This window comes from Panthera tigris, chromosome B3, assembly GCF_018350195.1.
Source record: "Panthera tigris isolate Pti1 chromosome B3, P.tigris_Pti1_mat1.1, whole genome shotgun sequence".
Taxonomy (NCBI): domain Eukaryota; kingdom Metazoa; phylum Chordata; class Mammalia; order Carnivora; family Felidae; genus Panthera; species Panthera tigris.
Window position 1 is genome coordinate 91,120,597 of NC_056665.1, and position 20,151 is coordinate 91,140,747.

Below are 20,151 nucleotides of genomic sequence, written 5' to 3' on the forward strand. Positions count from 1 at the left end.
TGTGTCTATGTGTGTGTGTGTGTGTGTGTGTGTGTGTGTATGCATATATGTGTATGTGTATATGTATATGTGTGTATATGTACATATATATGTGTGTGTAAAAATTTGAAGATAATTTTATGTAATACATATAGGTTATCCATCTCTTGAGGATTCATTCTCTTTTTTTTTCAGTATATGAAGTTTATTTTCAAATTGGTTTCCATACAACACCCAGTGCTCATCCCAAAAGGTGCCCTCCTCAATACCCATCACCCACCCTCCCCTCCCTCCCACCCCCCATCAACCCTCAGTTTGTTCTCAGTTTTTAACAGTCTCTAATGCTTTGGCTCTCTCCCACTCTAACCTCTTTTTTTTTTTTTTTTTTCCTTCCCCTCCCCCATGGGTTTCTGTTAAGTTTCTCAGGATCCACATAAGAGTGAAACCATATGGTATCTGTCTTTCCCTGTATGGCTTATTTCACTTAGCATCACACTCTCCAGTTCCATCCATGTTGCTACAAAGGGCCATATTTCATTCTTTCTCATTGCCACGTTGTACTCCATTGTGTATATAAACCACAATTTCTTTATCCATTCATCAGTTGATGGACATTTAGACTCTTTCCATAATTTGGCTATTGTTGAGAGTGCTGCTATAAACATTGGGGTACAAGTGCCCCTATGCATCAGTACTCCTGTATCCCTTGGATAAATTCCTAGCAGTGCTATTGCTGGGTCATAGGGTAGGTCTATTTTTAATTTTTTGAGGAACCTCCACACTGTTTTCCAGAGGGGCTACACCAATTTGCATTCCCACAAAAAGTGCAAGAGGGTTCCCGTTTCTCCACATCCTCTCCAGCATCTATAGTCTCCTGATTTGTTCATTTTGGTCACTCTGACTGGCGTGAGGTGATATCTGAGGGTGGTTTTGATTTGTATTTCCCTGATGAGGAGCGATGTTGAGCATCTTTTCACGTGCCTGTTGGCCATCTGGATTTCTTCTTTACACAAGTGTCTATTCGTGTTTTCTGCCCATTTTTTCACTGGGTTATTTGTTTTTTGGGTGTGGAGTTTGGTGAGCTCTTTATACATTTTGGATACTAGCCCTTTTTCCGATATGTCATTTGCAAATATCTTTTCCCATTCCGTTGGTTGCCTTTTAGTTTTGTTGGTTGTTTCCTTTGCTGTGCAGAAGATTTTTATCTTCATAAGGTCCCAGTAGTTCATTTTTGCTTTTAATTCCCTTGCCTTTGGGGATGTGTCACGTAAGAAATTGCTACGGCTGAGGTCAGAGAGGTCTTTTCCTGCTTTCTCCTCTAGGGTTTTGATGATTTCCTGTCTCACATTCAGGTCCTTTATCCATTTTGAGTTTATTTTTGTCAATGGTGTGAGAAAGTGGTCTAGTTTCAACTTCTGCATGTTGCTGTCCAGTTCTCCCAGCACCATTTGTTAAAGAGACTGTCTTTTTTCCATTGGATGTTCTTTCCTGCTTTGTCAAAGATGAGTTGGCCATACGTTTGTGGGTCTAGTTCTGGGGTTTCTATTCTATTCCATTGGTCTATGTGTCTGTTTTTGTGCCAAAACCATGCTGTCTTGATGATGACAGCTTTGTAGTAGAGGCTGAAGTATGGGATTGTGATGCTTCCTGCTTTGGTCTTCTTCAGCAAAATTACTTTGGCTATTCGGGCCTTTTGTGGTTCCATATGAATTTTAGGATTGCTTGTTCTAGTTTCGAGAAGAATGCTGGTGCAATTTTGATTGGGATTGCATTGGATGTGTAGATAGCTTTGGGTAGTATTGAGATTCTGACAATATTCTTCCAATCCATGAGCAGGGAATGTCTTTCCATTTCTTTATATCTTCTTCAATTTCATTCATAAGCTTTCTTTAGTTTTCAGCGTACAGATCTTTTACATCTTTGGTTAGATTTGTTCCTAGGTATTTTATGCTTCTTGGTGCAATTGTGAATGGGATCATTTTCTTTATTTGTCTTTCTGTTGCTTCATTGTTAGTGTATAAGAATGCAACTGATTTCTGTACATTGATTTTGTATCCTGCAACTTTGCTGAATTCATGTATCAGTTCTAGCAGACTTTCGGTGGAGTCTATCGGATTTTCCATGTATAATATCATGTCATCTGCAAAAAGCGAAAGCTTAACTTCATCTTTGCCAATTTTGATGCCTTTGATTTCCTTTTGTTGTCTGATTGCTGATGCTAGAACTTCCAACACTATTTTAAACAACAGCAGTGAGAGTGGACATTCCTGTCGTGTTCCTGATCTCAGGGAAAAAGCTGTCAGTTTTTCCCCATTGAGGATGATGTTAGCTGTGGGCTTTTCATAAATGGCTTTTATGATGTGTAAGTATGTTCCTTCTCTCCCGACTTTCTCGAGGGCTTTTATTAAGAAATTTTGCTGAATTTTGTCAAAGGTCTTTTCTGCATCGATTGACAGGATCATATGGTTCTTCTCTTTTTTTTTATTAATGTGATGTATCACGTTGATTGATTTGCGAATGTTGAACCAGCCCTGTATCCCAGGAATGAATCCCACTTGATCATGGTGAATAATTATTTTTATATGCTGTTGAATTCGATTTGCTAGTATCTTATTGAGAATTATTGCATCCATATTCATCAGGGATATTGGCCTGTAGTTCTCTTTTTTTACTGGGTCTCTGTCTGGTTTAGGAATCAAAGTAATACTGGCTTCATAGAATGAGTCTGGCAGTTTTCCTTCCCTTTCTATTTCTTGGAATAGCCTGAGAAGGATAGGTATTATCTCTGCTTTAAACGTCTGGTAGTACTCCCCTGGGAAGCCATCTGGTCCTGGACTCTTATTTGTTGGGAGATTTTTGATCACCGATTCAATTTCTTCGCTGGTTATGGGTCTGTTCAAGCTTTCTATTTCCTCCTGATTGAGGTTTGGAAGTGTGTGGGTGTTTAGGAATTTGTCCATTTCTTCCACGTTGTCCAGTTTGTTGGCATATAATTTTTCATAGTATTCCCTGATAATTGCTTGTATCTCTGAGGGATTGGTTGTAATAATTCCATTTTCATTCCTGATTTTATCTATTTGGGTCATCTCCCTTTTCTTTTTGAGAAGCCTGGCTAGAGGTGTGTCAATTTTGTTTATTTTTTCAAAAAACCAACTCTTGGTTTCATTGATCTGCTCTACAGTTTTTGTAGATCCTATATTATTTATTTCTGCTCTGATCTTTATTATTTCTCTTCTTCTGCTGGGTTTGCGGTGTCTTTGCTGCTCTGCTTCTATTTCCTTTAGGTATGCTGTTAGATTTTGTATTTGGGATTTTTTTGTTTCTTGAGATAGGCCTGGATTGCGATGTATGTTGCTCTCAGGACTGCCTTCGCTGCATCCAAAGCATTTGGATTGTTGTATTTTCATTTTCATTTGTTTCCATATATTTTTTAATTTCTTCTCTGATTGCCTGGTTGACCCATTCATTCTTTAGTATGGTTTTCTTTAACCTCCATGCTTTTGGAGGTTTTCCAGACTTTTTCCTGTGGTTGATTTCAAGCTTCATAGCATTGTGGTCTGAAAGTATGCATGGTATGATTTCAATTCTTGTATACTTATGAAGGGCTGTTTTGTGACCCAGTAGGTGATCTATCTTGGAGAATGTTCCATGTGCACTCGAGAAGAAAGTATATTCTGTTGCTTTGGGATGCAGAGTTCTAAATCTATCTGTCAAGTCCATCTGATCCAATGTATCATTCAGGGCCCTTGTTTCTTTATTGACCGTGTGTCTAGATGATCTATCCATTTCTGTAAGTGGAGTGTTAAAGTCTCCTGCAATTACCACATTCTTATCAATAAGGTTGCTTATGTTTGTGAGTAATTGTTTTATATATTTGGGGGCTCCTGTATTCGGCGCATACACATTTAGAATTGTTAGCTCTTCCTGATGGATAGACCCTGTAATTATTATATAATGCTCTTCTTCATCTCTTGTTACAGCCTTTAATTTAAAGTCTAGTTTGTCTGATATAAGTATGGCTACTCTAGCTTTCTTTTGACTTCCAGTGGCATGATAAATAGTTCTCCATCCCCTCACTCTCAATCTGAAGGTGTCTTTAGGTCTAAAATGAGTCTCTTGTAGACAGCAAATAGATGGGTCTTGTTTTTTTATCCATTCTGATACCCTATGTCTTTTGGTTGGCGCATTTAGTCCATTTACATTCAGTGTTATTATAGAAAGATATGGGTTTAGAGTCATGGTGATGTCCGTAGGTTTCCATACTTGTAGCGATTTCTCTGGTACTTTGTCTCACAGGATCCCCCGTAGGATCTCTTGTAGGGCTGGTTTCGTGGTGATGAATTCCCTCAGTTTTTGTTTGTTTGGGAAGACCTTTATCTCTCCTTCTATTCTAAATGACAGACTTGCTGGATAAAGGATACTCGGCTGCATATTTTTTCTGTTCATCACATTGAAGATTCCTGCCATTCCTTTCTGGCCTGCCAAGTTTCAAAAGAGAGATCAGTCACAAGTCTTACAGGTCTCCCTTTATATGTTACAGCACGTTTATCTCTAGCTGCTTTCAGAATTTTCTCTTTATCCTTGCATTTTGCCAGTTTCACTATAATATGTCATGCAGAAGATCGATTCAAGTTATGTCTGAAGAGAGTTCTCTGTGCCTCTTGGATTTCAGTGCCTTTTTCCTTCCCCAGATCCGGGAAGTTCTCAGCTATTAATTCTTTAAGTGTACCTTCAGCACCTTTCCCTCTCTCTTCCTCCTCTGGAATACCAATTATGCGTAGATTATTTCTCTTTAGTGCATCACTTAGTTCTCTAATTTTCCCCTCATACTCCTGGATTTTTTATCTCTCTTTTTCTCAGCTTCTTCTTTTTCCATAACTTTATCTTCTAGTTCACCTATTCTCTCCTCTGCCTCTTCAATCCGAGCCGTAGTTGTCTCCATTTTATTTTGCAACTCGTTGATAGCATTTTTTAGCTCCTCCTGCCTGTTCCTTAGTCCCTTGATCTCTGTAGCAAGAGATTCTCTGCTGTCCTTTATATTGTTTTCATGCCCAGCGATTAATTTTGTGACTATTTTTCTAAACTCGCTTTCTGTTATATTGTTTAAATCAGTTTTAATCAGTTCGTTAGCTGTTTTTATTTCCTGGACGTTTTTCTGAGGGGAATTCTTCCGTTTCATCATTTTGGATAATCCCTGGAGTGGTGCGGGACTGCGGGGCACTTCCCCTGTGCTCTGGTGTATAACTGGAGTTGGTGGGCAGGGCCGCAGTCAGACCTGATGTCTGCCCCCAGCCCACTGCTGGGGCCACAGTCAGACTGGTGTGTGCCTTCTCTTCCCCTCCTCTAGGGGCGGGATTCACTGTGGGGTTTCGTGGCCTGTCTGGGCTACTTGCACACTGCCAGGCTTGTGGTGCTGGGGATCTGGAGTATTAGCTAGGGTGGATTGGCAAGGTGCATAGGGGCGGGAGGGGCAGGCTCAGCTCACTTTTCCTTCGGAGATCAGCTTCCAGAGGGGCCCTGCTGCAGCGGGAGGGAGTCAGATCCGCTGGAGGGATGCATCCACAGAAACACACCTTTGGGTGTTTGTGGGGGCAAGCAAGTTCCCTGGCAGGAACTGGTTCCCTTTGGGAATTTGGATGGGGAATGGGGAGGGAGATGGCGCTGGCGAGCGCCTTTGTTCCAGCCATGCTGAGCTCTGTTGTCTGGGTCTCAACAACTCTCCCTCCTGTTGTCCTCCAGCCCTCCCGTTCTCCGAGCAGAGCTGTTAGCTTATAACCTTCCAGATGTTAAGTCCAGCTTGCTGTCAGAACACTCCGTCCAGCCCCTCCGTTTTAGCAAGCCAGACTCGGGGGTCTGCTTGACAGGCGGGCCACCCCTCCACCCTGGCTCCCTCCCGCCAGTCCGTGGAGCGTGCACCACCTCTCCGCCCTTCCTACCCTCTTCCGTGGGCCTCTCGTCTGCACTTGGCTCCAGAGACTCCGTTCTGCTAGTCTTCTGATGGTTTTCTGGGTTATTTAGGCAGGTGTAGGTGGAATCTAAGTGATAAGCAGGACGCATGGTAAGCCCAGCGTCCTCCTACGCCACCATCTTCCCAGGATCCTCCAATCTTTCTTTTTTTTAATGTTTATTTATTTTTGAGAGAGAGAGACAGTGGAGCAGCGGAAAGTCAGAGAGAGGGAGACACAGAATCTGAAGCAGGCTCCAGGCTCTGAGCTGTCAGCACAGAGCCTGACGCAGGGTTCGAACCCATGAACCATGAGATCATGACCTGAACCAACGTCAGATGCTTAACCAACTGAGCCACATAGGCACCCCAGGATTCATTATTTTTAAACGTTGGCGGTTTTATTCCCTTATTTTCTGTTTGCATCAACTACATGAATTTCTAGGTAAAAATTTGAGACAACATGACTGGTTCCTAATTTATGGAAGTTATCTTCTCCTTAGGAGGTATTCCTCCCTCATGCATTAACTTCTTACTAAAATTATTGATTCTATTATTGTTTATAAAAATATGCATTGAAATATCATATATTCTGACAACTCAATTCTGAGTTGAATTGAAAAGTTGTCAAAACTTTCTACCTATTGGAGTTTGATTTAGGAAAAACTCTTTACCAAGATTGTCTTGGGGTGCTCAGTCTGTTGAGCATCTGACTCTTCATTTTGGCTCAAGTCATGATCCATCATGTGTGGAACCTACTTAATATTCTCTCTCTCTGCCACTCTTCACTGATATCTCTCTCTCTCTCTCTCTCTCTCTCTCTCTCTCCCTCTCTCCCCTTCCCTCCATCCCTCTCTCTCTCTCTCTGCCTCTCTCTCTCTCTCTCTCTCTCTCTCTCTCTATGTCCATATATATCTATAGATAGATAGATAGTTATATAGTTATATATGTTAGAACTATATATATAGTTCTATATACAGTTATTTGGAAAATATATATACATATATATTTACCAGAAATAAATCTTAATTTACCTTTAGTAAAACAGAAATCACTTTTCCTAAATCAGAGACCAGGCATGGTAATTGAGTTTTGGGAGATATTAAACTAATGTTGTCTATATTCACATCTTACTAAGAAAACAAATTAATCTGTGCTAATGGAAACCATTGGAGGCCTAAAGTCAGGCTGCAACAGTTGTCGACTTTGTTATTGCATTTATCTCAGCTAAGAAACTTTCTAGAGATTTTTGCGGGAGTCAATAATACATAGCAGGTGTGATTTTGATTTAATGCAACTCAAACTGCAAAGACATTTGCTTTTGTCACACAAGTGTGAGGTCAAGAGTGTAGTATAATTGGTGATTATAAAAGAGTTAAACTAACTGTCTCAAAAAGTATCTGACACTGCCTAATACTCTCTGCCTTCTAGAAATTATATGTTAGTTTTTGAAAAATTAAGCATTGAGTTCTAATAATGAATTACTATGATAATCACAATGATATTTTAGTTAAAATGTATTAAAATTTTTATTGAAATATGCATGCTATGAAGCTGGTCGCAAAATTATGCTGTGACATCTGTTCTTTTATGTACAAAGTAATTAATATATGAAGTCACAGTTACCTCTACTTGTATCGTAAGCTATAGAGATAGTGATCTCATCGTTGGCAGGCCAATAATATAGAAAGTGACATGGTGGCAAGCTGGGTTTTCTTTGAAGTATAAATCTGACATTTACTTTGAAAATACCAGGAGCAATGAGGGACCATAAGCCCTAACTCAATTTTCAAGAACGATAAGGTTGTATACATTGCGGTTCTTTCTTAAAGAAGATTTTTCTTGTCTTTCAAATAAGTAACAGGGTTGATAGTTTGTGGTTTAAATTATTGATATTGTTTTTTCTTTTGGAATTTAGTTCCTTGAAGTCCTAGAATGTAGGAACATTAAGACATAGATATTTGGTGCCATCCCCACACTCAGTATTTCTAAGAGATTCCATTTAATCGGTTCTTTGAAAAATCCTGTGAAGAAAATTTTTAAATATTTTATAAAAGTTGAGGCACCTGGGTGACTCAAGCAGTTAAGTGCCTCTACCCCTCTCGTGCTCTCTCTCAGTTTCTCTCTTTCAAAACAAATAAATAAACTTAAAAAAAAACAGTTTATATAAATAAAATTTAATTTTTTTAAATTTTTTTTAATGTTTATTTATTTTTGAAAGACAGAGAGAGACAGAGAGTGAGCAGGGAAGGAGCAGAGAGAGAGAGAGAGAGAGAGGGAGACACAGAATCCGAAGCAGGATCCAGTCTCTGAGCTGATGGCACAGAGTCCTACACGGGGCTCAAACTCAGGAGTTTTGAGATCATGACCTGAGCCGAAATCGGATGCCCAACCGACTGAGCCACCCAGGTGCCCCATACAAGTGAAATTTTAAAACTCTAATAGGTTTCTAATATAAGTATGAATATAGAATGCCATTGACACTCTCAAAAAAAAAATGAAAGCATGATTGAACTAATAGTAAGTGAAAATGGTACTGTATTTTCTAAACAAAGAGCACCATTAATATTGGTGATTTCAAATGTGTTGTCTCTGGGCTTTGATAACGGAGAGAGAAAATTACACTGAGGACTAATATTTGTCAAAGTGCATCCTGGATATTTTCTTTCACATTTTTTTCATTAAGTTTTACAATAAACCATTGAGGCAGGTATAACTAGTGTCATTTTAAAGAAGAAACAGGCTTAGAAAATTATGGTGATATTTTCAAGGGCATCAGTTAACATACTAGTAGAAATAGAATTTAAACTCAAATTGTTTGACTTGAAGTCTAGTGCTCTTTTGACTAAAAGCATTTGTTCTGCTATTTAAAAAAAAAGGGGGGCCTGAGTGTGACAATGAGTAGAATTTCACTCTAGAAGTGCATGTTATTGCTAATATAAAATTTTAAGTTTCTGAGACCACAGAGAAACTGAGGCACCACTTAGTGACTGTGAGTGGGCATACACATAATGGTAAGAAGCTGATCTTTTATTGGGTGAGCTTGTCTATGATGTATGTGTCATGGACTGAGCTATCCATATATAAAGATCGGAGGACCTTTGAATATGATAAAGTGGACTTTGAATGTGGAAAAGTATAAAGATATATAAACAAATTTAATCAAAAGAAAAATGAAATGAGTAAATTTAAAACTTCTTTTGATGAGCAAGCCTCCTCTTGATAACTTTGGGCAAGTTACTTAACCTTGCTGAAACTTAGTTTTTATCAGCTGTAAAATGTAGATGAGATAATCGCTAATTTATGGAAAATTATGAGGAATACATGTTATGAATTATGACTTTGACGGTATCAGGTTTGGTTCCTTTAGGAGGCTCTAAGAAAAAAAAATTCTTTAATCCTTGCCTATTCCAGAATCTGGTGGCTGTTGGGTTTTTTTGACTTTTGGCTGCATCACTCCAATTTATACTTCTCTTTTCTTCTTTGTCAAATCCCCCTCTGATTCCTTCTGATAAAGATTGTTATTACATTAGGATTTATCTGGATCATCCAGGATAGACTCCCCATCTTCCCGTGAAAGGTAACATAGAGAAGTTCCAGTGATTAGGACCTGTATGAATTTTGGGACCATCTTTCAGTCTAAATCAAATATATGTGTATATGTGTCATCTCAATGAATCCTTTAATCACCCATATCTGCTTTGCAGTCCTTTTATCCATTTCAAATGTAAGGAAATGAAGAAACAGAGATTAAATAGAAGTTGACACAGTAAATTGCAAAGCTAGGACTCGATTCTCAAACATCTGATCCCAGTAATCACTCTGAAAGCTACACAGGTCCCAACTAAAAGAAATTCATTAGACACACAAAAGAGCCCCAAAAAGCGTGTAACAAGAAAGTTATAATGAATGTAATGTGAAACATATATGTGAGGACACAAAGGCATAAAAAATGATTGCTTTTTCATTTTAGAATCAGCAATCCATAAACAATATGCAAGACTTATTTATGATAGGAAAACAAAATGTAAATGCTGTCAAACCTGACAGTAAAGTAAATATGAATAGAAATGGGGAAGAAAATTAGATGGCAAGGAGCAGTGACAATTGCTTCCTTTATAAAATGAGGGACAGTAAATCCTATAAATGCTTTTGGAACAAGAGATAATTTATTATGGAGTTAGCAAGATAATAGAAGTAAAAATTAGTGATTGAAGTGTAAAAGATTTCAATCACCAAAATAAATCTGTATTTAATGCAGAATATAATGGCCACATGGTAAGTAAATGAGGACATTTTGCTGCCTATTATTTAACATTAGGTCAATATCTGAAGCTTCACAAAAATATCAAAATGTTCATTTAATTGTAGGAAATATTGTAATCTTCAGCAAACTTTATATCACTACTTAATAAATAAGTTTAAATTCAGTTTTACAGTAGTTTATTACATGGCAAAATGTAAAAGGAAGGAAAATGTTCTCTTGTGTAAATGAATGAGACACTTACTGTGACAGAGCTAATTAGGCTCTTGGGAGAATTTATGTACAGCTAATAAGAAGCAGAGCTAAATGTTGTCTTAATTTACCCTCAAGCCCTCTGCCCACAAAAGAACAAAACAAACAAACAAAAAAAAACCATTCAAGTTGCACAAATTGAGCCAACAACCATTAACCCCTCTTTTCTGGATATATCCTCATGCTAACATACAGAAATGATGCTTTATCTTCGCCAAAGAGCAACGTTTGTTTTGTTTTGTTTTTCCATGTATCTTTTAACATGTATTGAAGGTCTTTCTATTTAAAGATAAAGCAGATGCAATTCATAAATTTATTTTTTATTTGTATGGCATTCTGATTATTAATTTTACCTTTTAATACAGTATAACATAGAGTAGAAAGGATTTATAATTACCAGCATTATCAAATGGGGTTAGACAAGTAATTTCAAATAATGTTTGCAAGTGTGTGCATCAGAATACCCCTTGATGTGGGACAATTTCTTTATTAACTCAAAATTTGTAATATCACTCCTAAATATGTCTGTTTTAGAAACATGCACAGAGATGCGCAAATGATAAAAGATTCACTAGAAGAATATAAATCAGATTTAGTCTAAATGACCCCACACTGGACACCAATTTACATATTTTATCTGTAAAAGCTGATGTATGTATACATATGCCAAGTGGAATAATGTTTCAAAACTGAGTATGATATTTATATCTGGGAAGATTTATATCAAGCCTCAAACTGTCTCTTTGATGGCGATCCTGAATTGTTTTCTTTTTTTTTTTTTATGTTTACCTAGAGAGAGAGAGATTGAGAGAGAGAGAGAGAGAGAATGGGGGAAGAGGACAGAGAGAGGGAGAGAGGGAATCCTAAGCAGGTTCTGTGCTGTCAGCACAGAGAGGCTGACAAGGGGCTCCATCCCACAAACCACGAGATTACGACCTGAGCTGAAATCAAGACTTGGATGCTTAACTGACTGAGCCACTCAGGTGCCCTGATACTGGACTATTTTCTAATTTATAGATTTCTTTATTATTTGAAGGGTTTACAATGAGTCTACATTATTTTGAAGATAAAAAGTTATTTTAGTATATTATGATAAACCTCATTAATAGAGCAATTTATATGAACTTACATGTGGCCATATAAAGTTTACATTAATAAATAAAGGGAATTGAATTTAACTTATGTGATAAAAACTAAATTATACTCTTTGGATGTTATAAATTAGCAAGCCAAAAAGTAATGCTGGTAGGAATACATATTGATGAAGTAGAACAACATAAAAGGAAAAATAGTGTATTGGTAACAATAAGAATGAGAAAGGTTATTAAGATAAACAGGAGTGGAATGCAGGATCTACAGAGTTAGATACAGTTTAGTGTTAAATTGACAATGTTAGCTGGTGAATTCTAAGTTACTAATTGCATTGTGAAAATAAACTGTAGAGAGGAAGGGAAGGAGCTATGAATCGATAATCTTGATGATTGTGTATACACAAAACAGAAATAAACATTCCAAAATATTAGCAGGAATTTTCTATAGATTGTGTGCTTAGACAAGTTTTCACTTCTTTTCTATAATATTTAAACTTTCCGTAATGATCCACAATACTTTCTTGAATCTTAAGTACTCAACAAAATATATTTTATACTGAAAAACTTTAAAATATAAACTACAAGGAGTTTTTCTAAATGCATTTGAAGAAGGTCATTGGAGCTTTTTATCTGCAATTCTCTTGTACTTTTTTTTTGATATTACACAATAGAGACTAATGAAGGAAAATGATTCCCTTTACCACAAATTTAAGTTACAATTAAAATGAGTGTTTAATAATGTGTGCAGAATGTGTCCCCCATTGACCACATGCCAAGGTCACTCTGAGCATTTTATTTCTGTGAAGGGATTTTACTGGAGTTTCTATTAAAAAAACAAAACAAACACACAAACAAAAAAACTACCTTTGCCTCGGATTTACTAACACCGTAGTCTTTAAATATTAAATAATTTTCATGAGTGTATGCTATGTTATAGTCACTGAAACTTACCAGACACTTTGGCTTTCAGAGCTCTGGAGTGACCAGCAGATGCAATCCATAACATTTATGTAACTACATATTCTCTACATTATTGTAATGCAAATGTATGTAGCAAAAAATGCATGGCTTTCCACCTGTAAAGAGTTCATAGCCTTGGGAAAGAAGACATGACTAAGTACAGATAACCTGCTCTAACAGAGTTATGTTTCAAGATGAATGCAATTGCTTTGAAGCTCATGTGGGCGAGCAGCCTTCCCAGAAACATGAACAATCATTATTGGTGTTCAAAACCGAGAAAAAAAAAGGGGGCACCTGGGTGGCTCAGTCAGTTAAGCATCCAACTTCTGCTTAGGTCATGATCTCATGGCTCCTGAGTTGAGGTGTGCTGACAGCTCAGAGCCTGGATCCTGCTTCACATTCTGTCTTCCTCTCTCTCTGCCCCTCACCTGTTTCTCTCTCTCTCTCTCTCTCTCTCTCTCTCTCTCTCTCTTTTTCTCTCAAATATAAATAAACAATAATTTTTTAAGAAAATGAGAAAAAAAATGCAGATTGGATCAAAAAAATGATATACCTGTAAGAAAGTTTAGCACATGCAAAGCCACAATACCAGCACTTAAGTATTCATCAATTAATTAAATATGTAATTTTTAAGATCTTAGCATATGCAAAACACTTGTTTTAGGTTTCAGTAATATGTAAAAATGTGATCCATACTGTCTGAAAATAAACCACCCATGAGAGGAGGACAATATGGGAACATACAGTGCACATCCCTAAATTTCTATGACAGAACTAACGTTCAATGGGGTCTACTAGGCCAGAGAGGAGAGAGTGATTCTTTCTCTTTTGAGGACCCTGAACTGTTTTTCCAAAGAACTGACCTTGTGTTGGACCTTGAAAGAAATGTTAGTCTAAAAAAAAAAAAAAAAAAAAACACAAGGCAGAAAGGGAGGAAGAAGAGAGGATTCTCTTAGTGGAAAAGTAGGGGTAAGCGTAAAGGTTCCACTGCCTGACTGGTCTTTCAGTTTTGATCATGCATGCATAGTCTTTGTTTTGCAAAATTTGAAGGAATGCATTCATATTAAATTACTGTTCAGTCTCTCTCTTTCTCTCAAAAATAAATAAACATTCAAAAAAAAAGACAAAAAGAGTATGACAACTCAATATAGATATATATTTGTATTCATAAATAATGTACATCTATTGTATTTCTCGTGATACAGTATAGAACACTTTTGAAAGATAGGTAAAGATGAAATACATGATATATTCCATTTTTTTACTATATGGGTTTTGGTACACTGTATTCTTAAAGAGAGATTTATTTGTAACAATAATAGATAAATATCAATTGCAGATTATCTTCCTTGATAATTCCATTGCTTTTGACAACTTCTTGTCAAATCTGATTCCACTGTATTGTTTCATGCCTGTAATACAGCTAAAGATTTGTATGTGTTTTCTGTTTACTTGTAATTATTTTTTTAATATTTATTTATTTTGGGGGAGAGCACAAGCAGGAGAGGGGCAGATAGAGGGGACAGAGGATCTGAAGTAGACTCTGTGCTGACAGGCTGACAGTGGAAAAGCCTGATGTGGGGCTCGAACCCACAAACTGAGATCATGACCTGAGCTGAAGTCAGATGCTCAACTGACTGAGCCACCTAGGCGCCCCTGTTTACTTCTAATTCTTATTTGTACTTTGTCGTTATATTCTTCCTTGGGTTCCTTTTCTTTTTCTGTGAGATATTTGATATCATGAGGGTTAAAATTAGTTATTTTGTTTTTATGAACTCACATATCTCTTAAATATAAACTAAAAGAAACCCCACTATATTAAAACATTGATAATAATAAAACCCTCTATGTTGGGATTTCCACCCTTCTTTATATGTAAGCAACATATTAAAGGTATTATGATGGGATAAGAAATTGAATGCCACCATGATTAGACAGAAAGTTCTAACTTCCTGGGAAAATGTGTGAAATCAAAGGCCAGACTTTGAAGACAGGCTGTGCAACTTGTCCTAATTGACAAGAGATCCCCTTCTGATACAAATTTCTAAGATACTGCCTCACCAAATTCAGGAAGACAGCATGCCATCAAACCAGTAGGAGCATAACTTCCAAATGCCTTCTCATAGGCATGGCTAGAGCAAAGTAGAAAATCCATATAATGCTGCAGGATGAATCCTAGGAGCTCTCTTTTGGTTAGGAACATTTAAGCTTTTGACTCACAACGAGACATAGTCTACAAAAAAAAAAAAAAAAAAAAGAGCTTGCTGGAAATGATTGCCCAGTTCACAAATATACACAATTCTATACTGAAAGGGAAATATAGAGCAAATGGGCATTGAGCATAAGACAAACTTAAAAAAAAAGTTTATAAAATTTTCAACTCCAATTTTGTGAATAAGCATATGCAGTGTGGGTGAAGATTACATCACTTCAACATGTGTGAATTTGCTGTTAAATGCACTGCTTTTTAAAATTAAATAAAAATTTAAAAAGTAGATCTGGCCCAAAATGATTTTCTTTCCTAAATCATTTCATTTACATCATAGAATGTTTTGAATCTCTCAAGAAACGGAACCAAATACCATGATTTCACAAAGCAGAAGGTGGTGTAAATTTAGAAAGAATAGTCTCCTTATAAATGTAACCCATTCAACATTGATCAAGCCTACTAATAACAACCACATTGTTAAAAGCCAGGACAAAAAGACCAAATACAAATGTAACAGAACAAATGCCAATATAAGAAGGATATGACAACTCCAACTTGATATTTCTATGTGCCTATACTAACTTGATTGTACCCCCAAGAACTTTTTTTTCTTCGTGAGTCAAAGAATCAAAGAGCTTTACAAGCAATTGGAGAAGGAAACTGACTATAAAGATTTTAAGTACTCCTAACTGTCCTCATCGAGGTCAACAATGCCATCTTGTTGACAAATCTAATGAGACTTGAGATCCTAGAAGAATTTGATATTTTTGATGACTCCTTTAATAAGAGAACTGTCTCTTCCCTTTACTTATCTATAATAAAATCTAATTTTTGACTGAATCTACAACTCATCAATTTCTTTTTCTGGATTCTGTTCTATCAATATTAGTTTCCTTCCAGTTTCAAGCTTTGCCATTTTTGTACCTTTTGAACTCTCTATTTTTTGTGAAAATCCCTCTATGAAGACTACCAACAGTAAATACACATTTCTATCCTCACATATGTTTTTGTTTCATATGTGGCATCAAGGATAGATGCTGTTTTCTATTTCTTTTACATCTTTCTTGGTTGCTTAGAATAGGTGATTTGCACATTTTGTTGATAAATCAATAGGTAGAGTTATGGATTCCTCTTAACAAATTTAAAAATGATATGTATCTTAAGCAATGTGGCCTTGAGGATGCACTTCTCAGGAGGTATGTCATGTCACCCTTTGTCAAACAGGCCAAACAGTGATACAAAAGTCTAATAATCCAGATGGGCTGTAGAAATTACCTAATTATCTAAATCTATTCTAACATTGAGGACATCAACATCCAACAAGATTAAATGACAAATCTAAGGCTCTACATTTAATTAATATTAGCGATAAGAATCGTGTTTCTAGAGTCATATTCTCATGCTGTCACTCAGCAACGGGCTGCTAGGAAGCAGTGGCACAGCATTAGAAGTCTAAGATAGTCACAAGGGATTTGCATAAGTCCCCTTTCTTCATCAGTTCCTTCCTGTTGGCAATTCTCAGACACTGATCTCCCTATAAATAACACAAAAAGAATTGTTGAGCATAGTGGTTGAGGCTTCATCTCTTTCTTCTCAAACAAAATAATTAAGTTACTTTGGAAAATGTTTAGTGATTATTGGGATATAGTCATCACAGGAGAAAAATAGATTTGATAATTTCTTGCCTTGACTGTATTCTCCCTCTTGTCTCCTATTCCATTAAATATTCAGGTTTTAAAATATACACGAATATATTTAAATATTGATTATAGAATAATTATTTAATTTAGTGATATTCAAGATATTATTAGATCATGATGTTCACAGCTTCCAGTTGGAAATAATTCAGAGATAATGATTAGCTTTTGGAAATTAGCCTTTCATTGTGGGTTCAGAGGGAAAAAAAAAAAAAAAACTTTTGCTATGTGAGTCATAAAGGATGCTAATCACATTAACTTTACTACAGTTGGGATGCCACAAAAGCAGAAGGGCTGGTAAAACATTTTGTGGGCTGGTAAATATTTTTCATCTATTTCCATGGTTGACTGATACCATTTAATAAATTTGTTTTAAAGAGCCCCATGCCAAAAGCAGTAAAATGTAATATGAGAAGATAATAAGCCAATTAAAGCAAATTACTGCCAAGCAAGATAATTATATTTAGGCTTAAAGAATTTTATGGAATAGATTTATACTGTGTCACAGTACTACAGGTTAATCAAATATAGGGTAAACACTAAGAAAATAAAGAACTTATACATGAGATTTAACTTGTAGGACAATGTGAACTGATGGAAATATTTTCATAAATAAGATTATGGCTCCTATCTATATTAATGTTTTTGGACAGTGTAAAATATTGTTGCTTTTCAAGAAAATATATTCAAATGATAACTGGATATTATGGTTTAAAGTACATTTTCATATACAATATCATTTGATATTCACAATTATTTAAGACTTTTTGTATTTGATGCATTTTTTAACTCAAGTGAAAGACTCATTATGTAACTACTTTTTTTAATTGAAGTATAACTGACATATAATGTTATATTAGTTTCAAATATATAACATATTGATTCAATAATTCTATACATAACACCACAATTGGTGTAGTCATCATACAATGTTATTGCCATATTATTAATTATATTCCCTATGCTATACTTTTCATCTCCTTGACTTAATTATCTTATAACTGGATGTTTGTACCTCTTATTCCTTTTATCTTTTTCACCCATACCCCACCCTCTGGTAACCATCATTCTCTAGAGTTACCAGTCTGTTTTTTCATTTTTCTCTTTTTTACATTGTTCATTTGTTCTGTTTTTTAAATTCCACTTATGGTTAAATCATATGATATATGTCTTTCATTGACTTATTTCACTTAGCATTATACCCTTTAGATCCATCCATGGTGTTGCAAATGGCAAGATTCATTCTTTTTATGGCTGAGTAATATTCCATTGTGTATATTTACTATTTCTTCTTTATCCATTTACCTATTGATAGACACTTGAGTTACTTCCATAATATGGCCATTGTAAATAATGCTCCAACCAACAGGGGTGCATATATATTTTTGAACTAGTATTTTCATATTCTTTGGATAAATTCCCATTAGTGGAATTACTGGATCATATAGTAAATATATTTTTAATTTATTATGGAATATCCATAAGGTTTTCTTCAGTGGATACACCAGTTTGTATTCCTGTAACAGTGCATGCACAAGGGTTCATTTTTTCCCATATCTTTGCCAATACTTGTTTCTTTTGTTTTTGATTTTAGCCATTCTGACAGGCGTGAGGTGATATCTCATTGTGGATTTTATTTGCATTTCCCTGATAATGAGTGATGTTGAACATCTTTTCATGCATATGTTAGCCATCTTTCTGCATGTCTTCTTTGGAGAAATATCTATTCATGTCTTCTTTATTTTGATTTAGTCCCAATAGTTTGTTTTTCCTTTTGTTTCCATGGCCTCAGGAGACACTAGAAAAAGATTGCTCCAGGCCATGTCAAAGAGATTATTGCCTGTGTTTTCTTTGAATATTTTTATGGTTTCATGTCTCATATTTAGGTCCTTAATCCATTTTGAGTTTATATTTGTGTGTGGCATAAGAAGGGGGTATAGTTTCATTCTTTTCCATGTAGTGGTCCAGTTTTCCCAACCATTTGTTGAAGAGACTGTCTTTTTTCCTATTGCCTTCTTTGTTGAAGATTAATTGACCATATAAATGTGGGTTTATTTCTGGTTTCTCTATTCCATTGATCTGTGTGTCTATTTATGTGTCAATACCACACTGCTTTGATAACTACAGATTTGTAGTATATCTTGAAATCTGTTATTTTGATAACTCTAGTTAGTTTCCTTTTACAAGTTTGCTTTAGCTATTTTGTTTCTCTTGTGATTGCAAATTTTAAGGTAATTTGTTCTAATTCTATAAAAAATGCTGTTGGTATTTTCATGGGGATTACATTAAATCTGTAGATTGCTTTGGGTAGTAGTGAAATTTTAACAATGTTTATTCTTCCAATCCATGAGCATGGAGTATCTTTCTGTTTGTGTCATTTTCAGTTTTTTTCATCAGTGTTTCACACTTTTCAGAGTATAGGTCTTTCAACTCCTTGGTTAAGTTTATTCCTAAGTATTTTGTTATTTTTGGTGTGATTGTAAATGGGATTATAAATGGGACATTTTCTACTATTATTCAAATACATTTTCTGTCCCCTTTTTACTCTGTTCTCTTTGTGGGATCCCTATAATGTGGATGCTATTATGCTTGATGATGTTTCCCTAAGTCTATTTTCATTTTTCATTACTATTATTTTTTCTCTTTCCTATTAGGCTTGATTGCTTTCCATTACTTTGTGTTCCAGGTCTCTGATCCATTCTTCTGTTTCCTCTCATCCACTGTTTTTTCCATCTAGTGCATTTTTAATTTCAGTTATTGAGTTCTTCATTTACGATTGGTTATATTTTTATGGTTTCAATCTCTTTGTTGAAGGTCTCACTGAGGTCCTCCACTCTTTTCTCAAGTCCATTGAATATCTTTATGACCATTACTTTAAATTTCCTATTAAGCATATCACTTAGCTCTATTTTGTTTAGCTCTCTTGCCGTGATTTTGTCCTGACTTTTCATTTGGGTCATATTCCTCTGTTTCCTCATTTTGTCTAACTCTGTGTCTATTTCTATGTGTTAGGAAAGTTAGCTACATGCCTTGCTCTTAAGAGTAGTGGTTTTATGAAGGAGAGGTCCTATAGTGCCTACAGCACAATGTCCCTGTTCACCAGAACCTGGAACATCAAGAATGTTTACTATGTGTATGCCTATTCTCTACTGTTATGGCTGAGCCACTTTTGCCTTCAGTCTAGTTATCTACAATGGTTCTCTTTGCCTAATGTTGTCAGGGTTTGATCCATATGTTGTTAGTGAGCCAGTCAGGGACCACTCTGGGCTTGAATTGAATCAGATCAGGCATTTTCCAGAGATTCAACAGCGATGAACATCTGGGCACTTTCCTCATTTTGTCCCCTGAGAATCATTCTTGCTGTTGGGGTCCTGCAGTCAGATGAGATGTCTGCCCCCAGATGACTGCTGGGGCAGCAGTGGATATGGTGTATGTGGTGGTTGTCTTCCCTTTTGCCTGGGACAGAGGTCACTTTGCAGTGGTGCTGGCCCTGAAAGGGCTACTTGCACACTGCCAGGCTTGTGGCACTGCTTTAGATAGGCTCTGGCCACAGGCTATTAGAAGGAGCAGGTCTGCAGGAGAACATGGGGGTGGGGCATGCTGTTAGTAAGTTAGGTGGAGAGTTTGTGCTAAACTGGTTTGGGCAGGTGTCTGCATGTCTAGGCTTGGAGGCAGGGGTGGGAAATGGCGCCTGCCATCTCCTTTGCTGTTGAAGACTTTGAGTCTGGAGTTCTCTCTTTTCCAGCAAGAGAGTA

At 36.3% G+C, this 20,151-nt stretch overlaps 1 long non-coding RNA gene across 1 annotated transcript in view; it reads left to right on the forward strand.

Annotated features, from left to right (window-relative positions):
• The window catches only part of LOC102951644, a 117,993-nt gene that overhangs the window by 53,653 nt on the left and 44,189 nt on the right, over nt 1–20,151 (forward strand). The window lies entirely within an intron of this gene.